Raw genomic sequence first — 24,421 nt, 5'->3', positions numbered from 1 at the left:
CCCCAATAAAACTATGGGCCGTCCTAGCTTGTCCACCAGCGGGCTGGGTTTCAGAGCCCCTGAGGGGCTGGGCTGCTGTTTAGCTTGGGAGAAAAGGTTTAAATTGGGACACCAGTCTGAGGAATGTGGGACTGACTGGCAGTTTACACAGGCTGGAGCTTTGAGCCCTGCAAAGTGCCTGCAGAAAAGCTCCATGTCCAATGATGCCCAATTGGTGACATGCTGGAACTGGGAGAGTGCGGCGGTCGCCTTTGCCGAAAATGATCGGTGATAATCATAAAAGGCAAAGCCTCCATTTTTGTATCATGGTTGGAGATGAGTATGGCCGCTAGGTTAACGTCGCGACCTGCCAAAATATCTTTCCGGATGGACTCCGGAACGAAGTATGACGGCGCAATCTCGGGCGTGCCTGGGACTCTACCTGGGGAAGAAGGTTGGGAGATAGAAGGGCCTGGTACGGGTATGACTGGCGGAGCAGGTATAGGATCCCTGCTCTCCACCGCCTGAAGTCTGGTGTTGATATCAGATAAAGAGCTTGAGAGGCTGTTGATGGTGGCATGCAACTGAGTTAGGGATAACTGGATAGTAGACATGGACACTTGCTCTGCTGGTGTGCTGGATGGCTCGGGAAAAAGTAAATGATAAAGTTCGGCTTTGCGGGCAGAAGCTGAGTGACGGATTCCCCGTTTGTTCAGTTCCGAAACCAACTTGGGAATCGTCCAGCTTCTGTACGAGGAGTGACTGGCCTGCTCAGCGGCTGCGGATTCCAGGGTTGTCATGGCGTCCTCGATGTCGGACCCATGTGACATGGTGAAGCTGAAATGAGAGAAATATGGTAGATCCCTGCCAGTAGCAGCGTAGGCAAAGGGGGTGGCATGATGGAAAAGACGGGTGCCGAGTCAGACTGAAATGGAACGCTTTTGACTGTACGTACATGTGTTTCCTTAGGAGCCCATGACCCACCAGAGGTGAACAAGGGAAGAGGAAGGAGTGCTGGGACCGGGGCCAGATAGGCGGCCCGCGCCGGGAGCCACGTGACAGCAATGACCCACCTGAGCCTGGAGAACCTAAGTGAGCGGAACCTGAGGGTGTAAACCTGAAAGAAATGTCAACCATTGCCGCAAACTGGATACGCAAATAATAAATCGAGAATAAGAAAAACCCACTTACCTTGGTGCCGGAACTAAATACTTGATCTTTTTTCCCAGGTCAAAGTTACCTCACTAGGTTCTAGTGAGGTAACTTTGACCTGGGAAAAAAGATCACATAATTCTAGCTACGAAGACATGACTTAGGAGGTGGGCCGTTACTGCAGTGGAAGGGTGCTGATGCTGCCTGGTCCTGCTGATCTGAGGATCAGCGATAGACGAGCGTACGGGCAGGCACATGAGATGGTGACAAACCGACGTACGGACAGTGAGGAGACTGAGCGGGCCCCCAAGAGGAACGAGCCGGGGGGCTACCGGACGAGGAGGATACACACTGACATGAACCGACCTGTACCAACTACTCCTGATAATAATATGACCAACAGATGGACAAAGAAGCTTCCAGAGCGTTCCAGGTGAACCCCGCGCATGGCGGACATGCGTTGACCTGACGGAAGCCTGGAGGTTGACCAGTGGAATCAGACAAACAGAATTGGACCAGGGCAAACCTGGTGGAGACAACATTGACTGACAAAAAGCGACAGAAGAACAGAGATTTGGACGGACCGACCCAGCGGCCTGAGCGCATCAGGCAAAGACATGCAAACTAGTAAGCAAGGAACATAGAGTGGACATGAGAGTGCCCATGCGTGATGGGTAGAAGAGACGTGGCCTGAGCATTTCAGGCAAACACAGTATGAAAATAGCCAACATACGTTGACACCGTATGACCAGAAAGAGACCAGGGCGTACCTGGTGAAGACAACATGATTTGACAGGAACCTGACAGGAGCTTGGACCAGAGACAGCAGCCTGAGCGCATAAGGTGAAACATGCGAACTGGAAAGACGAGGAATATAGAGTCAGACATGAGCGTAACGGGTGGAAAAGACACGGCCTGAGCATACCAGGCGGACCCAACGTGAAGGCAGACATACATTGAGCTGACAACAGACCCAGAGAATGACGGAGGAAACCCAGGCGAATGAAATGAGACCAGGCGCACCTGGTGCAAACAAGGTGAGTGGACAAGTCACGCCGTGAGACAGAACCAGAACAACAAAAGACAGCAGGCCTGAACATCAGGCGAAAAACAAGCAAGACCAGAAAGGCCGAGGTACACGAGGTCAGACACAGAGGTACCCGTGCGTAACAGGTGAGAAAAGGCCGTGACCTGAGCGTATCAGGAAAACAATGAACCGTACAGCAAGAGTGACAAGCTTGAGAAAGCAAAAAAAAACTGAAATATATTTTGTTTTTGTTTGTTTTTTTTGTTTTTGTCACGGGGTTCCGAAGGTGCACTCGGTCCCCCATCGCCCGCAGACCTGTTGCTTAGCTTTGGGAATGAGGATCTGTGTTTGACCTCATTCCCAGGGCGGCTTTACTAGCTGGGTGGCTCCCTGCTCCTAAGTCTGCCTTGAGCGCCGAGCTGATCACTCGGTGCTCGACTGGTTGGTCTGTCGGTCATGTGACGCTGGCCACGTCACATGACCCTCACTCCCCACTATAAATACAGGCAGCCTGCTGGCTACAGGTTGCCTGTTAATTTCTAGGTTCCTAGCTATTTGTTGGACGGCTGAATACTTACCTGATCCTGTTCCTTGACCATCCTTTTGCCTGATCCTCCTGTACTGCGCATCCGTCCTGGTATTGTGACCTCGGCTCCCACCTGACTACTCTCTTAGGACTCCTCTTGTACTTCTCTGCTCTCCTGGTATTTGACCCCGGCTTCTCCTGACCATTCTTTGCTTAATCCTTTGTACTTTGTAGCTTTCCTGGTATTGACTCGGTCCGTTCACGTCCTGTTGTTTGTCTGTCTGTCATCCCTGCACTTATTCCAAGTTAGGGATTGCCGTCCAGTTGTCCCCTGTCATTAGGACTCGCGAGGCAAGTAGGCAGGTCCAGGGGTAAGGGTGGAGCGCAGTGGTCACTTCCCTTCTCCCCTGTGTGTGTGTGTACGCGACCGTTACAGATTAACAGGCCAAATAACCACTGTATTATGAATCCTCTGGTGACCCTGACTGACTATGTCTCTAATCTGACGCAGATGGTGCGGGAGTTAGGGGAAAAACTCAGCTCTGTTGAGTTAGGGCAAGGCTCTTCCACTCCTCAGGCCTCCAGTCCGCATTTTGAGCCCCAGATTAAGCTCCCAGAAACCTTTTCTGGAGACCGGAAGAAGTTTCTCTCTTTTAAGGAGAGTTGCAAACTTTACTTCCGTTTGCGCCCCGTGTCCTCTGGGCCCGAGAGTCAACGCGTGGGCATTATCATTTCCCGATTACAGGGTGATCCCCAGGACTGGGCGTTCTCTTTACCTGCTGGCGCCAGTTGTTTATATTCTGTGGAGGGGTTCTTTCAGGCCCTAGGTACCCTCTATGATGAACCAGACAGGGCTCTAGTAGCCGAGACGGCTCTAAAGGCACTGGTTCAGGGCAATTTACCAGCGGAGGATTATTGCACCCAATTCAGAAGGTGGTGTGTCCCCTCAGGATGGAACGAACCAGCCCTGAAGAGTCAGTTCAGGTCAGGTCTGTCTGATAAATTAAAGAATCTTCTGGTCAGTTATCAACTTCCAGAGACCTTAGAGGAGATGATGACCCTTGTTGTCCGACTTGACCGACGGGTTAGAGAGAGACGACAGGAACAACAGTTCTCTTCCCAGATGGTGGTCCAGCCAGAGGCCTATCCCAGAGACAATGCTGAGGTCTCCACCGAGGAACCCATGCAGGTTGGCATGACCCGAGGGAATCTTCGCCGCAGACGTGGAGAATGCTTTTACTGTGGAGATTCTGACCATTGGATCAACCAGTGTCCTAAGAAGGTCCTCTCTGTCAAGTCTCCTAAGGCAAGGCAACCTAAAGACCAGGTACACCCTGAATTTTCTAAATGTAAGCTTTCGGTACCCATTACGATTTCTCTGGGAGTAGATAAATGGCCGGGTAAGGCCTTTATTGATTCTGGCTCAGCGGCTAGCTTTATTGACTCTGAGTATGCTGTAAGATTGGGTATTCCTATGTTTGCCTTACCAACTCCTATCCATGTCATGGCTATTGATGCTACTCCTCTTATTGGTGGTACGGTGAGCTTATGTACCTCGGAGATTTCTCTAACCGTGGGTGTGTGCCACTCAGAGAGATGTTCGCTTCTAGTCCTGGAGAACCTACCTGCGGAGGTGGTACTAGGGTTGCCTTGGCTCCGACTACATAACCCCACTATAGATTGGTCCAATGGGGAGTTGGTGAGATGGGGGCCTAAGTGTGACTCGTGCCTGTCCGTGGTACAGGCTGGGGTCTCAGTAAAGTCTGATACTTTACCCTCTGTTGTTAGAGAATATTCTGATGTATTCTCATCACCAACCCCGGAGGTTCTACCCCCCCATAGACCTTATGATTGTACCATAGAGCTAGTAGAGGGGGCCAAGTTTCCTAAAGGACGAATTTATAATCTTTCTATGCCCGAACGCAAGGCCATGGAAGATTATATTAAGGAGAGCCTTGGTAAAGGGCATATTAGACCTTCTGTCTCTCCTATAGGGGCAGGGTTTTTCTTCGTTAAGAAAAAAGATGGTGGTCATAGGCCATGTATCGATTACCGGAGATTAAATAAAATCACTGTCCAGAATAGATACTCCCTCCCATTGATTCCGGATTTATTTAACCAGGTCCTGGGGGCAACCTGGTTTTCCAAAATGGACCTGAAAGGGGCATACAATCTAATCCGAATCAAGGAGGGAGACGAATGGAAGACGGCGTTCAATACTCCGGTAGGACACTTTGAATATCAGGTGATGCCTTTTGGACTCAGCAATGCCCCAGCTGTGTTCCAAAACTTCATGAATGACATTCTTAGGGAGTTCTTAGGTAAATTTGTTATTGTCTATCTTGACGACATTTTGATATTCTCTCCTGACTTCGAATCCCATGTGTCTCATGTTAGACAAGTATTAGAGGTGTTGAGGGAGAATCAGCTATCCGCTAAACAAGAGAAATGTGTCTTTGGTGTGCAGGAGATTCTGTTTCTAGGGCATGTTCTGACTCCTCACGCCTTCAAGATGGATCCTGGTAACGTACTAGCAATTAAGGAATGGGTAAGACCTTCATCCTTAAAAGCCTTACAACGGTTCTTAGGTTTCGCCAATTACTATCGTAAATTTATTATGAATTTTTCCGTAATTGCTAAACCGTTGACCGACCTTACTAAGAAAGGGGCGGATTTGGAGAATTGGTCTACTGAGACCATTTCTTCATTTGAAAAATTAAAAAAGGCATTCAGTAGCGCTCCCATTCTGATCCAGCCTGATCAGGAAAAACCTTTTATTGTGGAGGTGGATGCGTCCGAGGACGGCGCAGGAGCAGTCCTTTCACAAGGTCCTGCTAGCCTCACTAATCTGAGACCATGTGCCTTCTTCTCCAGGAAATTCTCTCCCACGGAGAGAAACTACGACATAGGGAATAGGGAGCTGCTGGCCATTAAATGGGCATTTGAGGAGTGGAGGCATTTTCTGGAGGGGGCAAGGCATTGTGTAACTGTTGTCACTGACCATAAAAACCTTATGTTTCTTGAGTCTGCTAAGAGGTTGAATCCCCGTCAAGCCAGATGGGCTCTGTTTTTTACTCGTTTTGATTTTTCCATCACGTTCAGGCCGGGAAGTAAAAATGTGAAGGCGGACGCATTATCTCGGAGCTTCCAGGCTTTTCAACCTACTGAGGTACCACCTGAATCCATCCTACCAGCAAAAATCTTCTTAGCAGCTCTTACCCAGGATATCTCGGCTCGCATTAGGTCGGAACAACATCTGGCACCGGTATCCACCCCAACAGATAAGTTGTTTGTTCCCGTACAATTTCGTCTCCAGCTGTTGGGTGAGTGTCACAATTCTGCCTTTTGTGGACATCTGGGTGTTGAGGGCACTAAGGATCTGGTTTCTAGATCTTATTGGTGGCCCACTCTAACTAGGGATGTCAAGTCCTATGTGTCAGCCTGTGAGGTTTGTGCCAGGTCCAAGACACCTAGGACTCGCCCTGCTGGTAACCTACGACCCCTACCCATTCCCAGTAGACCCTGGTCCCATATCTCGATGGACTCTATACAGTCTTGTGAAAAAATTAGGACACCCTTTGAAAGCATGTGGTTTTTTGTAACATTTTTAATAAATGGTTATTTCATCTCCGTTTCAACAATACAGAGAGATTAAAGTAATCCGACTAAACAAAGAAAACTGAAGAAAAGTCTTTTCAAGATCTTCTGTAAATGTCATTCTACAAAAATGCCTATTCTAACTGAGGAAAAAGATAGGACACCCTTGCCCCTAATAGCGAGTGTTACCTCCTTTGGCTGAAATAACTGCAGTGAGACGGTTCTTGTAGCCATCTACCAGTCTTCGACATCGGTCTGAGGAAATTTTACCCCACTCCTCAATGCAGAACTTTTTCAGCTGTGAGATGTTTGAGGGGTTTCTTGCACGTACAGCCCTTTTCAAGTCACCCCACAGCATCTCAATGGGATTCAAATCTGGACTTTGACTTGGCCATTCCAGGACTCTCCATTTCTTCTTTTTCAGCCAATCTTTGGTTGATTTACTAGTATGTTTTGGGTCATTGTCATGTTGCATGGTCCAGTTCCGCTTCAGCTTTAATTTTCTAACTGATGGTCTCACATGTTCTTCAAGCACCTTCTGATACACAGTAGAATTCATCGTGGATTCTATGATGGTGAGCTGACCAGGTCCTGCTGCAGCAAAGCAGCCCCAAACCATGACACTTCCACCTCCATGCTTCACAGTTGGTATGAGGTTCTTTTCTTGGAATGCTGTGTTTGGTTTACGCCAAACATGTCCTCTGCTGTTGTGTCCAAATAATTCAATTTTGGACTCATCTGTCCAAAGAACATTATTCCAGAAGTCCTGGTCTTTGTCAACTTTATCGCTGGCAAATGTCAGTCTGGCCTCGATGTTTCTCTTGGAAAGCAAAGGTTTCCTCCTTGCACACCTCCCATGCAAGTTAAACTTGTACAGTCTCTTTCTGATTGTAGAGGCATGTACTTCTACATCAACAGTAGCCAGAGCCTGCTGTAGTTCTCGAGATGACACTTTAGGGTTTTTGGATACCTCTTTTAGCATCTTGCGGTCTGCTCTTGGGGTGAACTTGCTGGGGCGACCAGTCCTGGGCATGTTGGCAGTTGTTTTGAAAGCCCTCCACTTGTAGACTATCTTCCGGACAGTGGAATGGCTGATTTCAAAATCTTTTGAGATCTTTTTAAATCCCTTCCCAGACTCATAGGCTGCTACAATCTTTTTTCTGAAGTCCTCTGACAGCTCTTTTGCTCTCACCATGGTGCTCACTCTCACTTCAACAGTCAGGAGCACACCAAACTAAATGTCTGAGGTTTAAATAGGGCAAGCCTCATTCAACATGCAGAGTAACGATCTACTAATTATGTGCACCTGGTGTGATATACCTGTGTGAGATCTGAGCCAATTTAAGAGGGAATACATGTGAGGGTGTCCTATCTTTTTCCTCAGTTAGAATAGGCATTTTTGTAGATTGACATTTACAGAAGATCTTGAAAAGACTTTTCTTCAGTTTTCTTTGTTTAGTTGGATTACTTTAATCTCTCTGTATTGTTGAAACGGAGATGAAATAACCATTTATTAAAAATGTTACAAAAAACCACATGCTTTCAAAGGGTGTCCTAATTTTTTCACATGACTGTAACTGACCTACCGCTGGCGGAGGGTAAGACTGTAGTGTGGGTAGTGGTGGATAGGTTTAGCAAGATGGTCCATTTCATTCCCCTGTCTGAACTCCCCAATGCCAAAACCCTGGCGTCTATTTTTGTGAAAGAAATTGTTCGATTGCATGGTATCCCGGAAAATATTGTTTCAGACAGGGGTGTGCAGTTTGTGTCCAAATTCTGGAGGGCCTTCTGTCAAAGATGTAAAATTTCATTGTCTTTTTCCTCTGCCTACCACCCTGAGAGTAATGGGCAGACTGAACGCCTTAATCAGTCTGTCGAACAATTCTTGAGGTCATATGTTGCTGATGACCAGCAATTATGGGTGAAATTTCTTCCATTGGCTGAATTTGCTTTGAATAACCGTGTCAATTCTTCTGCTGGGGTCTCCCCTTTCTTTTGTAACCATGGTTTTCATCCCAGTTTTCATTCTGGGTCGTCCGTCTCCTCCTCTAACCCTGAAGCGGATAAACTCTTCTCCGAACTGTGCACAGTTTGGGCCCGGGTTCAATCGAACCTAGAAAAGGCTCAATGTTCTCAGAAACTCAAGGCCGATAGGAGACGTTCAAGGGGGGTAAACTTTCAGGTTGGGGATAAAGTATGGTTGTCCTCCAAGAATCTATCTCTCAAGGTAACTTCTAAAAAATTTGCTCCTCGTTTTATTGGACCATATAAGATCACGGAAGTGATTAACCCGGTATCTTTTAGGTTGGAGCTGCCCGAGTCATTCCACATTCATAATGTGTTCCATAAATCTCTGCTTAAAAAATATTTGAACCGGTAGTACCATCAAAAGCCTCGCCTCCGCCGGTTCTTGTTAATGATGCTGTTGAGTATGTGGTGTCTAAAATAGTGGATGTCCGGAAGGTGCGTAATTCCTTGCAGTACCTGATTCACTGGAAGGGGTATGGACCTGAAGAGAGATCTTGGGTACCTGCCAGGGAGGTTCATGCTCCTAGACTTGTTCGTAAATTTCATTTAGAACACCCTGAAAAGCCATCGCCTGAAGTCTTGGGTCCGGTGGCCCCTCGTAAAAGGGGGGGTACTGTCACGGGGTTCCGAAGGTGCACTCGGTCCCCCATCGCCCGCAGACCTGTTGCTTAGCTTTGGGAATGAGGATCTGTGTTTGACCTCATTCCCAGGGCGGCTTTACTAGCTGGGTGGCTCCCTGCTCCTAAGTCTGCCTTGAGCGCCGAGCTGATCACTCGGTGCTCGACTGGTTGGTCTGTCGGTCATGTGACGCTGGCCACGTCACATGACCCTCACTCCCCACTATAAATACAGGCAGCCTGCTGGCTACAGGTTGCCTGTTAATTTCTAGGTTCCTAGCTATTTGTTGGACGGCTGAATACTTACCTGATCCTGTTCCTTGACCATCCTTTTGCCTGATCCTCCTGTACTGCACATCCGTCCTGGTATTGTGACCTCGGCTCCCACCTGACTACTCTCTTAGGACTCCTCTTGTACTTCTCTGCTCTCCTGGTATTTGACCCCGGCTTCTCCTGACCATTCTTTGCTTAATCCTTTGTACTTTGTAGCTTTCCTGGTATTGACTCGGTCCGTTCACGTCCTGTTGTTTGTCTGTCTGTCATCCCTGCACTTATTCCAAGTTAGGGATTGCCGTCCAGTTGTCCCCTGTCATTAGGACTCGCGAGGCAAGTAGGCAGGGCCAGGGGTAAGGGTGGAGCGCAGTGGTCACTTCCCTTCTCCCCTGTGTGTGTGTGTACGCGACCGTTACAGTTTTTTTTATCTGGTGAACACGCATCATTCAAGAAGATGTTTCAGACAAATGCAAGGTGACCCCCAGGGCCCTGGTCGCTTCCCTGACAACCGCTTGGAGCGCCTGGACCTGTGGGTCCCCTGGCTATCAAACATTGGGTGAATGAAGCCACTGCCAGGAGCCGTACACGCCTAATGTGCCCCGGAGTGGAAAGCTGGCCTGAAAGGCGCAGCGGCCGCAGTAAAGCCCTCTGAAGTCAGGCGCTACAGGGGGATTAGAGAGTGAGGCTCAAAAAGGAGAATGGTAGCCGCATTGGTGCACCGCTCTCCTCATCGTGCTGTGCTCAGGATACGACCCCCCTGCATGCACATCCAAGATTAATATGCCAAGAATCTGGGCTTGCCAATAGCCCCTTTAACATTAAATAATCCAGGTCGCTCCCCTGTAATGCCGTATGGGAGCCCCTGTACCCCTAACCCCTGCAAGTGTCAACTGGCTGAACAAGCTGCCACTGTGCCTGCCGGCCAGAGCGCACCGGAGCGCCGGCGCCCTGGCTGCTGTAACTTGTCCCACCCACAGATGAAGCAGCGGGAACCGAGCGCGAGGGCTGTGTGCTGCGGGCAGGAGGAGTGGGAGAGCCGAGGCAGACCCGGAGCGTGGACACCTGCAGCCCTTCATACTTACCGGATCCCGGCACTTGAGGAGACGGGAGGTTGGTTGCGTCCACGCCACCATGCTGTTCCTTCTGCTTTTCCTGATCCGAGGTGCCGCGAACTGCAGACCGGAAGTGCGAGCACCGGCATTCGCGTGCACCCAGGATAGGGCGGCAGGCGTTATGAAGCCCTGCGCCCCTCCCACAAATGCAGGCTGAGGTTCAGCCTGCTGTATTTGTCATAAATTCTTGAAATCATGCCTGGTGAGTTGTAGACAACCTAATCGAAACAAATTCACATCTGAGTCCAACTATTTCCTCAGATAATAAGTTCTTTTGACGTGAGATGACGTTAATGCTAAAGGTGTAGTTTTACATTATACAATAATACACAGGTATTATAAAAATATGCAGATTTATTGGTTACAAGGTTATAAACATAAATAAGTAAATAAACACAATGATACATGCAAATGAATACATTCAGCGTTGATATAAAACATTACAAGCTTAACAATACATGCGAGTGGAAATAACTTGTCAAATTATAAGAAAGCTATTATTAGGTTAGGATATCAAAATAGGAAAATAATTTATATACATCACTTTTGTTCAGAGGAAACCTCATGATATCAGGATGGGCCTGTCTAATCCTAGACATCAATATGGAATGCTAAATACATTCTGCCCCCCCCCCCCCCTAACCAACTACACATCACATGACTTCAAGAATGGGCTCCATTCAAGGATATAACTTAGAAGAGATAACTGTATACTTCCACCCCTTCCTGGACTATTTTTACACACATGATTTTGGTAAGACTACTCAGATGTCCTCCCTCAGTTTTGTCATTTCTTCCCTCAGTTATGTCATTTCCTTGCTCAGGTTTCCCCCCTCAGTTTGCAGCGTCCCACTCAGGAACCCGTGGGAACTGCAAAATAGCTTAAAACTGTATTACATGTTATTTGCATTATACAACATCTGTTGTATCCCTGTTCATAGGCTGGTCTGGTGTAATTTATATATCCCACCACTAGATGGGGATAACACTTAGGTCATATAAATACTTAGGTCAGGCCTAGTGAGACAGATTAGGGGAATTCAAATTCAAATAGAGATGAGAATGCAGAGTGAAGACTTCACACCACAGATTAGCGAGTGGAGCCAACTTCACTATCTGGTAGTACCAAGGTGTGAGACGCAGAAGAGCGTTTTCCCTCTGTGGCCGGACTATATACTTGCATCCCTGACCAGTAGGAGAGAGTTTGCCTCCCTGGAACAGACCCAAGAATCAGAAAGATTCATTGTGATAACAGCCGTTATTTAGGGCCACAGACACCTTTGCGCATGGTGGAGGACTTTATGGCTTCTGGCCGCCACACCATAATTCTGGGAAACAGATTAGCTACCTGTCCCAATATTCATCTTGGAGGAAAAAGACAAGGTATAGGACTAAGCATACCAACGGAAGTAAGGTACTCCATAACCAGAGCCTGAATCAGGGCCTAAGAAAGCCTATGAACAGTGGATTCACAGACTAACTCTAATACCAACAAGAAACTGTATTCTGTAATGCTGCAGCCAAATTCAGTTCAAGTAAAAGTTGTGAGTTGTACCTTACCACTGTCTACCTCATCATTCTTACAATTGGTTGTACCACCATTAACGGTACTGGCGTCACGACAAATACCATCAAGGGACTCAGCCGCAACCAGCACCCTAAGCACCCCTGACATCAAGGGCACCTCAACCACCATCTTGGCTGATGCTTCCCTACCACAAAGCGTGCCCCGGAGGATTTCATGCTGTCCACCTCAACACTGTGCTGCCAGCCCAGGGAGGCTTTCTGCTAACCGTGAGTAAACTGATGAACTGTGTTGTTAATTGGCCCCTCATCGGTCCACCGTGCACCTCACGTGTTGCCCCTGCGGTTCTGGCTGGCTGCATATCTTTTATTGGCGTCACGAACAGGATATTAACCCCTGCGCCATATTTGAGAGACTGTCGCATGTGAATAGGCCCCTTTGCTTTATTGAGAGACTTTTGCTTATTGTGCACTGTATTGGGCTACAGAACTGTTTAAACTGCTTGGAAATTGCATGGAAGTGCTATACTAGTCACCAGCATAAAAATCGCAGTGTTAAAAGTGAGAAAATCAGACATTAGTGTGTCACTAAAACGGCTTGCTGTCATTGAATAGACTGTTTCTATGTACTTAAGATGGCCGCCGGAGTTCTTGTTTGAAAAAAAATACTGCGCCATCACTGTGGACAAGTTAGTGACACCCCCTGAAGAGCGGGAAAATGTAGTGCCGCCCATTTATGCAAAATTGTCTGGTCAAGCCCATCCTACCTTTACTGTGTCAATTCCGAGAGGCCAACCCTGTATGCAAACGCAGCGCCGCCTCCTCTGTCTGTAGCCACATCAAAGTGAGACGCCGCGCACTGGAGGAGAGTGTGACGTGCGTGTATCCTAAGCATCGCAAGATCTCTCATCTGCGAGCTAACGGAGAGGTTCGCATTGCCTGCCGTCCACCAAGTACAAATCACAGTCTGTGAGTACTCCGATTTGCCCCTACTAAGCCTAAGGGAGCATCGATAGCCAGGAGCGCTGTAAGAGACTTAAACTAGCGCTGTTCAAACACTGTATTCAGCCGGCACCAAGTTTCTTAAAGGGCCATACACCCGCAAGATAGCGGTTGCCCATAGCAACGCCGCATAAAAAGTTTCTACAGCCACAATTAACTTACCTAACTATAATTCACCTGCTGTTACCATGTCAGTGCAGGAAGATAACGTGCAGCCTGACAATAATCCAAGGAGAAGGAATAAATGATAGCGGCACTCACCAATATGCGGCAAAATTCTTCTTTATTTTCAATGAAAGTAGAAGTTACAGAGGGCTGGGGCGGACAGTGCGTAGAAACACTGAGTGATCAGCTGGCGACGGCCGTTTCGCGCTCCTGCGCTTCTTCTGGCCTCTGACAAAGTTGCGCTACCCATTCGCTCATTTAAATGCGCCCACGTTGCCTCGGCAAACAAAGACGCTAAAAACATACACCCCGTCCGCTACGGAACGAGGAGGGTAGAAACATAACATTCCCTGACAACCAAATGTACTTGTATCGCGTGCGTGGTCCTCTATCTGTATAAACAAACACTGAGATCATTTCTATCGTTTAGTCCCAAAGGACCCATAGCAGCAGTGCGGATAATCCACTCCGCCTCCTTATGCAAGAGGCGGTCCCTATCTCCACCTAGTACTGGGGCGGGGACATGTTCAAGGGCAGCGAATTTTAGACATTTAGTATTATAATCATGTTTAGTGCGGATATGCTCAATAAGCCTGGGGCAACCTTTTCCTGACTTCACTGAATTAATATGCTCCCTGAATCTCTCATACATAGGGCGGATAGTCTTCCCTATGTAGAAGGATCCACAGGAGCATAGTACTAGGTATACCACGTATTTTGTTCTACATGTGGTGAATTGCTTAACCCTATGCCTAATACCTGCAAAGAAAAAATACTTGCCCTGTAAAGCATATTGACAAAAAGAGCAGTCCCCACTTTTATAACTTCCTATTGGTGTACGCTCAGTGAGCCAATTGCTGGCCTTATTCTCCTTCAGTCTACTCCTCACCAACTTATCTTTAATCGTATGGCACCTTTTGAAGGTGATAAAAGGTTTGTTGCATGTTAAATCTTGGAGCCCCTCTTCATTCTTGAGGATGTCCCAATTTTTAAGTACAACTTGTTATATGGTGTCTGCTAAAGGGCTGTATTTAAAGGCAAATGCGAACCTATTTGTGGCACTTTTTTTAGAAGTATTTTTATTCTTTAAAAGTTCACCCTGTGGGAATTGGCCTGCTCTCTCTAGCGCTGCGTTTAATTCTGATTCCGGGTATCCTCTGTGTAGGAGTCTCTCCTTCAATTCCTGGGCCCGCATAGTGTACCCTGCTTCTGTGCTGTTAACACGTTTCAAGTGCACAAATTGTCCAAAGGGAACCGCCCTTTTTACGCTACGTGGATGATGGAGTAATGAATTTGTGGCGGTGGGTTTGTGAAAACCGGTGGTGACAAAAGTGCCCTCGTCAATAGTTACAAGTACATCGAGGAAATCCAAAGAGGTTCCTCCGAAGTTTAAAAGGGCTTCTGTCACTCCACTAAACTCTTTTTTTTTTTTTTTTTGTGTCCTTAAAATCCTTATGCTGCGATTTCTCAATATATAGGGCTATTACTCAGTTTGGTTCAATAGTTATATAAAAAAACTGACTTTTATAATATGCAAATTACCTCTCTAGCAGCAGGTAGGGCGGCTACATGCTGCTAGCAGCCGCATCCTCCATTCATAATGACGCCCCCTCCTCATGTTGATTGACAGGACCAGCCAATGCGCTCGTCCTCTGACTGGCCCTGTCTGCATTTTAAATCTCGCGGCGGTCTTCAGTTTGCGCAGGCGCACTGAGTGGAGGACGCTCGCTCGGCCGCTCCATCCTCAGTGCGCCTGCGCCAATGATGTCACATGTACACCCGGCGCAGGCGCACTGAGGATGGAGCGGCCGAGCGAGTCAGATTCACTGATTGGGGGCTGATGGAGAGGCACTGGGGGGCTACTGGTGAGAGGCACTGGGAGTTGATTGAGAGGCACTGGGGGCTGATGGAGAGGCACTGGGGGCTGGTGAGAGGCACTGGGGGCAGATGGAGAGGCACTGGGGGCTGGTGAGAGGCACTGGGGGCTGGTGAGAGGCACTGGGGGATGCTATGAGTCTACTGGGGGCTGCTATAAGGCTACTGGGGCTGCTATGAGGCTACTGGGGCCTGCTATGAGGCTACTGGGGGCTGCTATGAGGCATGGGGCTCTTATCTGTGGTCTGATTGGGGGTCATTCATTTTGGTGTCTGAGCTGAGGTGTTAACTGAGGTCTTATTGGGGTCTTATTAACATTGGGGATCTCATTGGGGCTGTCAGCTGAGGTCTGATTAACATTGGGGGTCTGATTGGTGGTCTGACCTGAGGTGAAATGAAAAATAAATTTTTATTTCCTGGAGCCGCTTGGAGGAAAATGGTCTCACAGTCTCCCACACTCCTTCTGCCCGGCCAAGCCAGCCAGCACCCCTGAGGCCAAGCCTGTCAGCACCCCTGAGGCCACTCCTGTCAGCACCCCTGAGGCCACTCCTGTCAGCACCCCTGAGGCCAATCCTGTCAGCACCCCTGAGGCCAATCCTGTCAGCACCCCTGAGGCTAAGCCAGCCAGCACCCCTGAGGCTAAGCCAGCCAGCACCCCTGAGGCCAAGCCAGCCAGCACCCCTGAGGCCAAGCCAGCCAGCACCCCTGAGGCCAAGCCAGCCAGCACCCCTGAGGCCAAGCCAGCCAGCACCCCTGAGGCCAAGCCAGCCAGCACCCCTGAGGCCAAGCCAGCCAGCACCCCTGAGGCCAAGCCAGCCAGCACCCCTGAGGCCAAGCCAGCCAGCACCCCTGAGGCCAAGCCAGCCAGCACCCCTGAGGCCAAGCCAGCCAGCACCCCTGAGGCCAAGCCAGCCAGCACCCCTGAGGCCAAGCCTGCCAGCACCCCTGAGTCTTCAGAACTGTAAGTAAATTTTACATAAGGGGAGCTTATAATATGAAAGAGACCAATTATGTCAGAGCTGGATCCGCAAAACACGGACAGCGCCAATGTGCGTTCCGCATTTTGCAGACTGCACATTGCAGCACTTATAGAATATGCTTATACTTGTCCTCAATTGCGGACAAGAATAGGACATGTTCTATTTTTGTGCAGGTCCGCAATTCCGTGTCCAGGCAGCACATCGTGCTGCCCAATAGAAATGAATGGGTCCGCAATTTCGTTCCGGAAAATGCGGAACGAAATTGCGGACGTGTGAATGGACACTTATACAGAGACATTTAGAGTCATACATTTCCTACACTGGCACAAATGCGTTGCCAATGACCAACTGTCTGTGCTCAATCCTACGTGTAACCGTCGCAAGTGCATGAGGAGCTGGGGATGTGGCAGCGAGGTCCGAGAGGTATGTGGGGGTGGGAGATCCGGGAGGGGGGCCCATCATTTTTTTTTGCTATTGAGCCCAGTCATTTCTAGCTACGCCCCTGGGGCCAGCAATACCAAAGTACAGCACAAAATTCCACCCCAGCAAAACCAAATACACAGTACAGCATAAAATACTGCCCTATGACTATCAGAATGGTGATACAGTTGAATTCAGGAGGGACCTGGGGCTGCCAGTTAAGTGCACATGTACTTGGTGCACCTAGCATTAATTAATGCTGTGAGCATCAAATTTTTATGTACCTCGACAGCATCTTTGAGTAGGGTTCAAGTGGCTCCGTGAGCATTGGTCCATCATGAAATTTAACTGTAGGGTATATGGCCAATCCGCCCCTGCTGCTGTGCCATTCTGTAACTAGTAGTCTGTTATTTTGCCTCACTTTCTTTCCTCCCCTGATTTGGACCCTGCATATATATAGGAAAGGGACTGTCACCCAGTTGTGGACCACTGTTTAGGGTGAATCATGCAAATAGGTAGGGATAGTGCTAGGCAGGAGTGACAGGTATTCCAGATAAGAATTCCAAAGATAGGGCAGGATGAGTACATGTGTGATCCAGAAAGCAAGGAGAAGAAATGGAAGACAGGCCAGGAATGGTACATGGTAGCTAGAGAAGAGATTACACTTTTGCTGGTTAGTAGATACTAGAAAACCCAAAGCTCAGGCCAGGAAGTGAAACCACAGCCCAGCTAAATAGGAAGGCTGATCAGCATCTTAGTCAACAGCTGGTCTGGGAGCAAGGATTAATTCTTACAGCACTGAAAAGAAGTTCACTGAGCACTAGTCACAAAACACACATGGTATCTGGAGTGATGCCCACACCTGTTGGTACAGCAGGACAGTGGTCATCAGTAGGGAGGAGCGAACCCGAACTGTATAGTATATATTTTCGTAAAAGTTCGGGTTCGGTGTTCGGCGCTTTTTTGGCGCTTTTTGAAAGGCTGCAAAGCAGCCAATCAACAAGCATCATACTACTTGCCCCAAGAGGCCATCACAGCCATGCCTACTATTGGAATGGCTGTGATTGGCCAGTTCAGCATGTGACCCAGCCTCTATATAAGCTTGGGTCACGTAGCGCTGCACGTCACTCTGCTGTTACAAGTGTAGGGAGAGGTTGCAGCTGCGACGTTAGGGCGAGATTAGGCAGTGATTAACTCCTCCAAAAGACTTCATTCAGTGATCGATCTACAGCTGTGGATTATTGAACTGCTGCTATTCAATTGCTCACTGTTTTTAGGCTGCCCAGAGCGTTTTTCAGTCACTTTTTTCTGGGGTGATCGGCGGCCATTTTGTGGCTTGTGGTGCACCAGCACAAGCTGCCACCAAGTCCATTTAACCATCAAAAGTGTGGTTATTTTTTGTCTATATCCTACATCAAGGGCAAGCTGCCACCAAGTCCATTTAACCATCAATAGTGTGGTTATTTTTTGGCTATATCCTACATCAGGGGCAAGCTGCCACCAAGTCCATTTAACCATCAATAGTGTGGTTATTTTTTGGCTATATCGTACATCAGGGGCAAGCTGCCACCAAGTCCATTTAACCATCAATAGTGTGGTTATTTAAATCTATCCCTAAAAGGGTATATAAGATTCAAGGTGCAGATAGTGTTATTCTCAATAACTTCACAGACACGCTACTGTGCAATTCCAAGTCTAATTCTGTCCGTAAACGTATACCTGTCACCCAGCGCCTAAAAAATAGGCCTCAAATTTATATTCATCCAAATCTATCATTATTGCTTTAGCTGGTCAAGTTATTTAGTGTCCGTCAAAGCACATTTTTTGTTCTGGGTTGAAATACAATTCCCAATTTTGCAATTCTCTAAATTAGTGGTTTCTGCTGTATCAGGCCTACTTTAAATCTATCCCTAAAAGGGTATATAAGATTCAAGGTGCAGATAGGGTTATTCTCAATAACTTCACACACACGCTACTGTGCAATTCCAAGACTAATTCTGTCCGTAAACGTATACCTGTCATCCAGCGCCTAAATTCTAGGCCTCAAATTTATATTCAGCTAAATCTGTCATTACTGCTGTGCCTTTATTAGTGTAATACGGTACCTAAATAGATAGCCAGATAGTGTTAGGTGTCTGTAAAAAAAAAGGCCTGAATTTGAATTCAATACATTGGGCCAAATAATATTTTTCTTATTGTGGTGAACGGTAACAATGAGGAAAACATCTAGTAAGGGACGCGGACATGGTCGTGGTGGTGTTAGTGGACCCTCTGGTGCTGGGAGAGGACGTGGCCGTTCTGCCACAGCCACACGACCTAGTGAACCAACTACCTCGGGTCCCAGTAGCCAGCAGAATTTACAGCGATATTTGGTGGGGTCCAATGCCGTTCTAAGGATGGTAAGGCCTGAGCAGGTACAGGCATTAGTCAATTGGGTGGCCGACAGTGGATCCAGCACGTTCACATTATCTCCCACCCAGTCTTCTGCAGAAAGCGCACAGATGGCGCCTGAAAACCAAGCCCATCAGTCTGTCACATCACCCCCATGCATATCAGGGAAACTGTCTGAGCCTCAAGTTATGCAGCAGTCCGTTATGCTGTTTGAAGACTCTGCTGGCAGGGTTTCCCAAGGGCATCCACCTAACCCTTCCCCAGGGGTGGAAGAGATAGAATGCACTAACGCACAACCACTTATGTTTCCTGATGATGAGGACATGGGAATACCACCTCAGCACGTCTCTGATGATGACGAAACACAGGTGCCAACTGCTGCGTCTTTCTGCAGTGTGCAGACTGAACAGGAGGTCAGGGATCAAGACTGGGTGGAAGACGATGAAGGGGACGATGAGGTCCTAGACCCCACATGGAATGAAGGTCGTGCCACTGACTTTCACAGTTCGGAGGAAGAGGCAGTGGTGAGACCGAGACAACAGCGTAGCAAAAGACAAAGAGGGAGCAGTGGGCAAAAGCAGAACACCCGCCGCCAAGAGACTCCGCCTGCTACTGACCGCCGCCATCTGGGACCGAGCACCCCATGGGACCCCCCAACATGGGATGTACCACCAACACCACCACCTGCGTCACCAAGCATCTCAACCATGTCACACGGCAGCGTTCAGCTCTCCATCTCACAAACATTTGAGAGAAAGCGTAAATTCCCACCTAGCCACCCTCGATCCCTGGCCCTGAATGCCAGCATTTCTAAACTACTGGCCTATGAAATGCTGTCATTCAGGCTGGTGGACACAGACAGCTTCAAACAGCTCATGTCGCTTGCTGTCCCACAGTATGTTGTTCCCAGCCGGCACTACTTCTCCAAGAGAGCCGTGCCTTCCCTGCACAACTAAGTATCCGATTAAAATCAAGTGTGCACTGCGCAACGCCATCTGTGGCAAGGTCCACCTAACCACAGATACGTGGACCAGTAAGCACGGCCAGGGACGCTATATCTCCCTAACTGCACACTAAGTAAATGTAGTGGCGGCTGGGCCCCAGGCGGAGAGCTGTTTGGCGCACGTCCTTCCGCCGCCAAGGATCGCAGGGCCACATTCTTTGCCTCCTGTTGCCTCCTCCTCCTACTCAGCTTCCTCCTCCTCTTCTTCCACCTGCTCATCCAGTCAGCCACACACCTTCACCACCAACTTCAGCACAGCCCGGGGTAAACGTCAGCAGGCCATTCTGAAACTCATATGTTTGGGGGACAGGCCCCACACCGCACAGGATTTGTGGCGGGGTATAGAACCACAGACCGACGAGTGGTTGCTGCCGGTGAGCCTCAAGCCCGGCCTGGTGGTGTGCGATAATGGGCGAAATGAGGATGGAGCGGCCGAGCGAGTCAGATTCACTGATTGGGGGCTGATGGAGAGGCACTGGGGGGCTACTGGTGAGAGGCACTGGGAGTTGATTGAGAGGCACTGGGGGCTGATGGAGAGGCACTGGGGGCTGGTGAGAGGCACTGGGGGCTGGTGAGAGGCACTGGGGGATGCTATGAGTCTACTGGGGGCTGCTATAAGGCTACTGGGGCTGCTATGAGGCTACTGGGGCCTGCTATGAGGCTACTGGGGGCTGCTATGAGGCATGGGGCTCTTATCTGTGGTCTGATTGGGGGTCATTCATTTTGGTGTCTGAGCTGAGGTGTTATCTGAGGTCTTATTGGGGTCTTATTAACATTGGGGATCTTATTGGGGCTGTCAGCTGAGGTCTGATTAACATTGGGGGTCTGATTGGTGGTCTGACCTGAGGTGTAATGAAAAATATATTTTTATTTCCTGGAGCCGCTTGGAGAAAAATGGTCTCACAGTCTCCCACACTCCTTCTGCCCGGCCAAGCCAGCCAGCACCCCTGAGGCCAAGCCTGTCAGCACCCCTGAGGCCAATCCTGTCAGCACCCCTGAGGCCAAGCCTGTCAGCACCCCTGAGGCCAATCCTGTCAGCACCCCTGAGGCTAAGCCAGCCAGCACCCCTGAGGCCAAGCCAGCCAGCACCCCTGAGGCAAAGCCAGCCAGCACCCCTGAGGCCAAGCCAGCCAGCACCCCTGAGGCCAAGCCAGCCAGCACCCCTGAGGCCAAGCCAGCCAGCACCCCTGAGGCCAAGCCTGCCAGCACCTCTGAGGCCAAGCCTGCCAGCACCCCTGAGTCTTCAGAACTGTAAGCAAATTATACATAAGGGGAGCTTATAATATGAAAGAGACGAATTATGTCAGAGCGGCTCTTCACCTACACGTGTATCAGCACTCAGGGCCGTCTTTTCGAATGGGCACGCTGGGCAGTTGCCCGGGGGCCCCACTTGCCTGGGGGCCCGCCTGCCCAGTGAACCCACCAGCCAACTTCCCAACCGTCATTTAGCAGCGTTGCCGCCAGGGCCGTCTTTACCAAGGGGCAAAAGGGGCAGCTGCCCTGGGCCCAGTTGCTCCTGGGGGGGCCCAAGGCAGCTGCCTCTTGAGCCCTGCTAGCTACTGCCCCGGGTGTCAGGCTGTCGGCTACACAGGCATCATGATCGTACTGTGTTAATGATCTTAATTCTAGGACCTTAATGAGTTTTGATCTAGGACCTTAATGACATCATTACCATGTGACCAGTAACCTAGCAATTACTGGTCACATGGCTATGAAGTCATCACAGGTCCTATCAGGAGTGTTGCAGAAGTTAACTGTGGAGCTTTTCTGTGTAAAGATTACATCAGAAAAAGGTGACATGGGGTTGTTATTTTAATATACTGTAAACTACTGTATAGTGGGGTGCTGTGTACTGTGTGGGGGCCTGTATACTGTGTGGTGGGCTGTATACTGTGTGGTGGGCTATATATTGTGTAATGGGCTGTATATTGTGTGGTGGGCTGTATACTGTGTGTGTGGGGGGGGGTGGCCTGTATACTGTGTGGTGGGCTGTATAGTGTGGGGGGCCTGTATAGTGTGGGGGGCCTGTATAGTGTGGGGGGGGGGCTGTATAGTGGGGGGAGTGCTATACTGCTGTACTGTATAGTGTGGGGGGCTGTATACTGTGGGTGCGGTATAGTGTAGAGTGCTGTACTGTATAGTGTGGGGGGCTGTATCGTGTATAGTTTGGGGTGCTGTATACAGTGAGGTGCTGTATAGTGTGGGGGTCTATACTGCTCTACTATATACTGTGGGGTACTGTATAGTGTGGGGTGCTAAACTGCATACTGTGTGGTGCTGTATACTATAGGGTGCTATACTGCATACTGTGTGGTGCTGTATACTATAGGGTGCTATACTGCATACTGTGTGGTGCTGTATACTATAGGGTGCTATACTGCATACTGTGTGGTGCTGTATACTATAGGGTGCTATACTGCATACTGTGTGGTGCTGTATACTATAGGGTGCTATACTGCATACTGTGTGGTGCTGTATACTATAGGGTGCTATACTGCATACTGTGTGGTGCTGTATACTATAGGGTGCTATACTGCATACTGTGTGGTGCTGTATACTATAGGGTGCTATACTGCATACTGTGTGGTGCTGTATACTATAGGGTGCTATACTGCATACTGTGTGGTGCTGTATACTATAGGGTGCTATACTGTATACTGTGTGGTGCTGTATACTATAGGGTGCTATACTGTATACTGTGTGGTGCTGTATACTATAGGGTGCTATACTGCATACTGTGTGGTGCTGTATACTATAGGGTGCTATACTGCATACTGTGTGGTGCTGTATACTATAGGGTGCTATACTGCATACTGTGTGGTGCTGTATACTATAGGGTGCTATACTGCATACTGTGTGGTGCTGTATACTATAGGGTGCTATACTGCATACTGTGTGGTGCTGTATACTATAGGGTGCTATACTGCATACTGTGTGGTGCTGTATACTATAGGGTGCTATACTGCATACTGTGTGGTGCTGTATACTATAGGGTGCTATACTGCATACTGTGTGGTGCTGTATACTATAGGGTGCTATACTGCATACTTGGGGGTTTACATCCACTTTAATCATACAACTAAAAAAACGAAATAAATATAGATATATATATAAATGTACACACACTCTGGTGCTGGTGGGTAATGCTGGTGTGGGTACTGCTGGTGCTGGTGGGTATTAATGTTGGAGTGGCGTGTGTACTGCCTGGGTACTCTACATTGTGACATCACAAAAAAAAAAAATGTTTGGGTTTACATCCACTTTAAGTTATTAGTGCCCCTCAAGTTTTGACTGTAATATCTTATGTGTCCCCCTTATATAGCAATCTTAGAGTTGCCACTCGTTCGAGGAAGTGTAAAAAAGGTGAGGAAAAATAAAGTTTATTACGTGTTGGTGAAAATAACCTTTAGTGCAGAAATGAAACGTAATGTTTTGAGTGGAGCACAGAAGAGGAAAAAGGCTGCAGAGGAGAAAGAGAAAATGTGCAAACTTCCAAAACTAACATCTTGGCTCAATCCAGGTGCAACGTCAGCCAGTAGTTCTGCTCCTCCAGATGTAGCATCCACATCTACATGCACTCCAATTCCAGCAGAAATACCAATGGTATCATTACCTGATCCTACTGCTGGGGAAAATCCACAAGAGGAAATGCCCAATAAATATCGCCTTATTGATAATTTGCATTTTTATTCTAGTGCGTGATTGTGTAGACAGGGCCCCAGTGCACTGTATTGCCCGGGGGCCTATAATGCTCTTAAGATGGCACTGCCAGCACTAGATATATACCCCTTACTCTCCCTAATACCCAAATTACACAAGATACATATCCCTACCTTCTGTCTAATACACACACACCCCACGATATGTACTTTCACCTTCTTGTGTTACAGACCCCTGTACAATTTAACAATCTTCTTTAAGAGTCCATTCACACGTCTGCAATGTGTTTTGCGGATCCGCGGATCCGCAAAACACGGACAGCGCCAATGTGCGTTCCGCATTTTGCAGACTTCACATTGCAGCACTTATAGAATATGCTTATACTTGTCCTCAATTGCGGACAAGAATAGGACATGTTCTATTTTTGTGCAGGTCCGCAATTCCGTGTCCGGGCAGCACATCGTGCTGCCCAATAGAAATGAATGGGTCCGCAATTTCGTTCCGGAAAATGCGGAACAAAATTGCGGACGTGTGAATGGACACTTATACAGAGACATTTAGAGTCATACATTTCCTACACTGGCACAAATGCGTTGCCAATGACCAACTGTCTGTGCTCAATCCTACGTGTAACCGTCGCAAGTGCATGAGGAGCTGAGGATGTGGCAGCGAGGTCCGAGAGGTATGTGGGGGTGGGAGATCCGGGAGGGGGGCCCATAATTTTTTTTTTGCTATTGAGCCCAGTCATTTCTAGCTACGCCCCTGGGGCCAGCAATACCAAAGTACAGCACAAAATTCCACCCCAGCAAAACCAAATACACAGTACAGCATAAAATACTGCCCTATGACTATCAGAATGGTGATACAGTTGAATTCAGGAGGGACCTGGGGCTGCCAGTTAAGTGCACATGTACTTGGTGCACCTAGCATTAATTAATGCTGTGAGCATCAAATTTTTATGTACCTTGACAGCATCTTTGAGTAGGGTTCAAGTGGCTCCGTGAGCATTGGTCCATCATGAAATTTAACTGTAGGGTATATGGCCAATCCGCCCCTGCTGCTGTGCCATTCTGTAACTAGTAGTCTGTTA

The sequence above is a fragment of the Bufo bufo genome, chromosome 4 (assembly GCF_905171765.1).
Source record: "Bufo bufo chromosome 4, aBufBuf1.1, whole genome shotgun sequence".
NCBI lineage: Eukaryota > Metazoa > Chordata > Amphibia > Anura > Bufonidae > Bufo > Bufo bufo.
Note: the sequence above shows the minus strand (reverse complement) of the source record.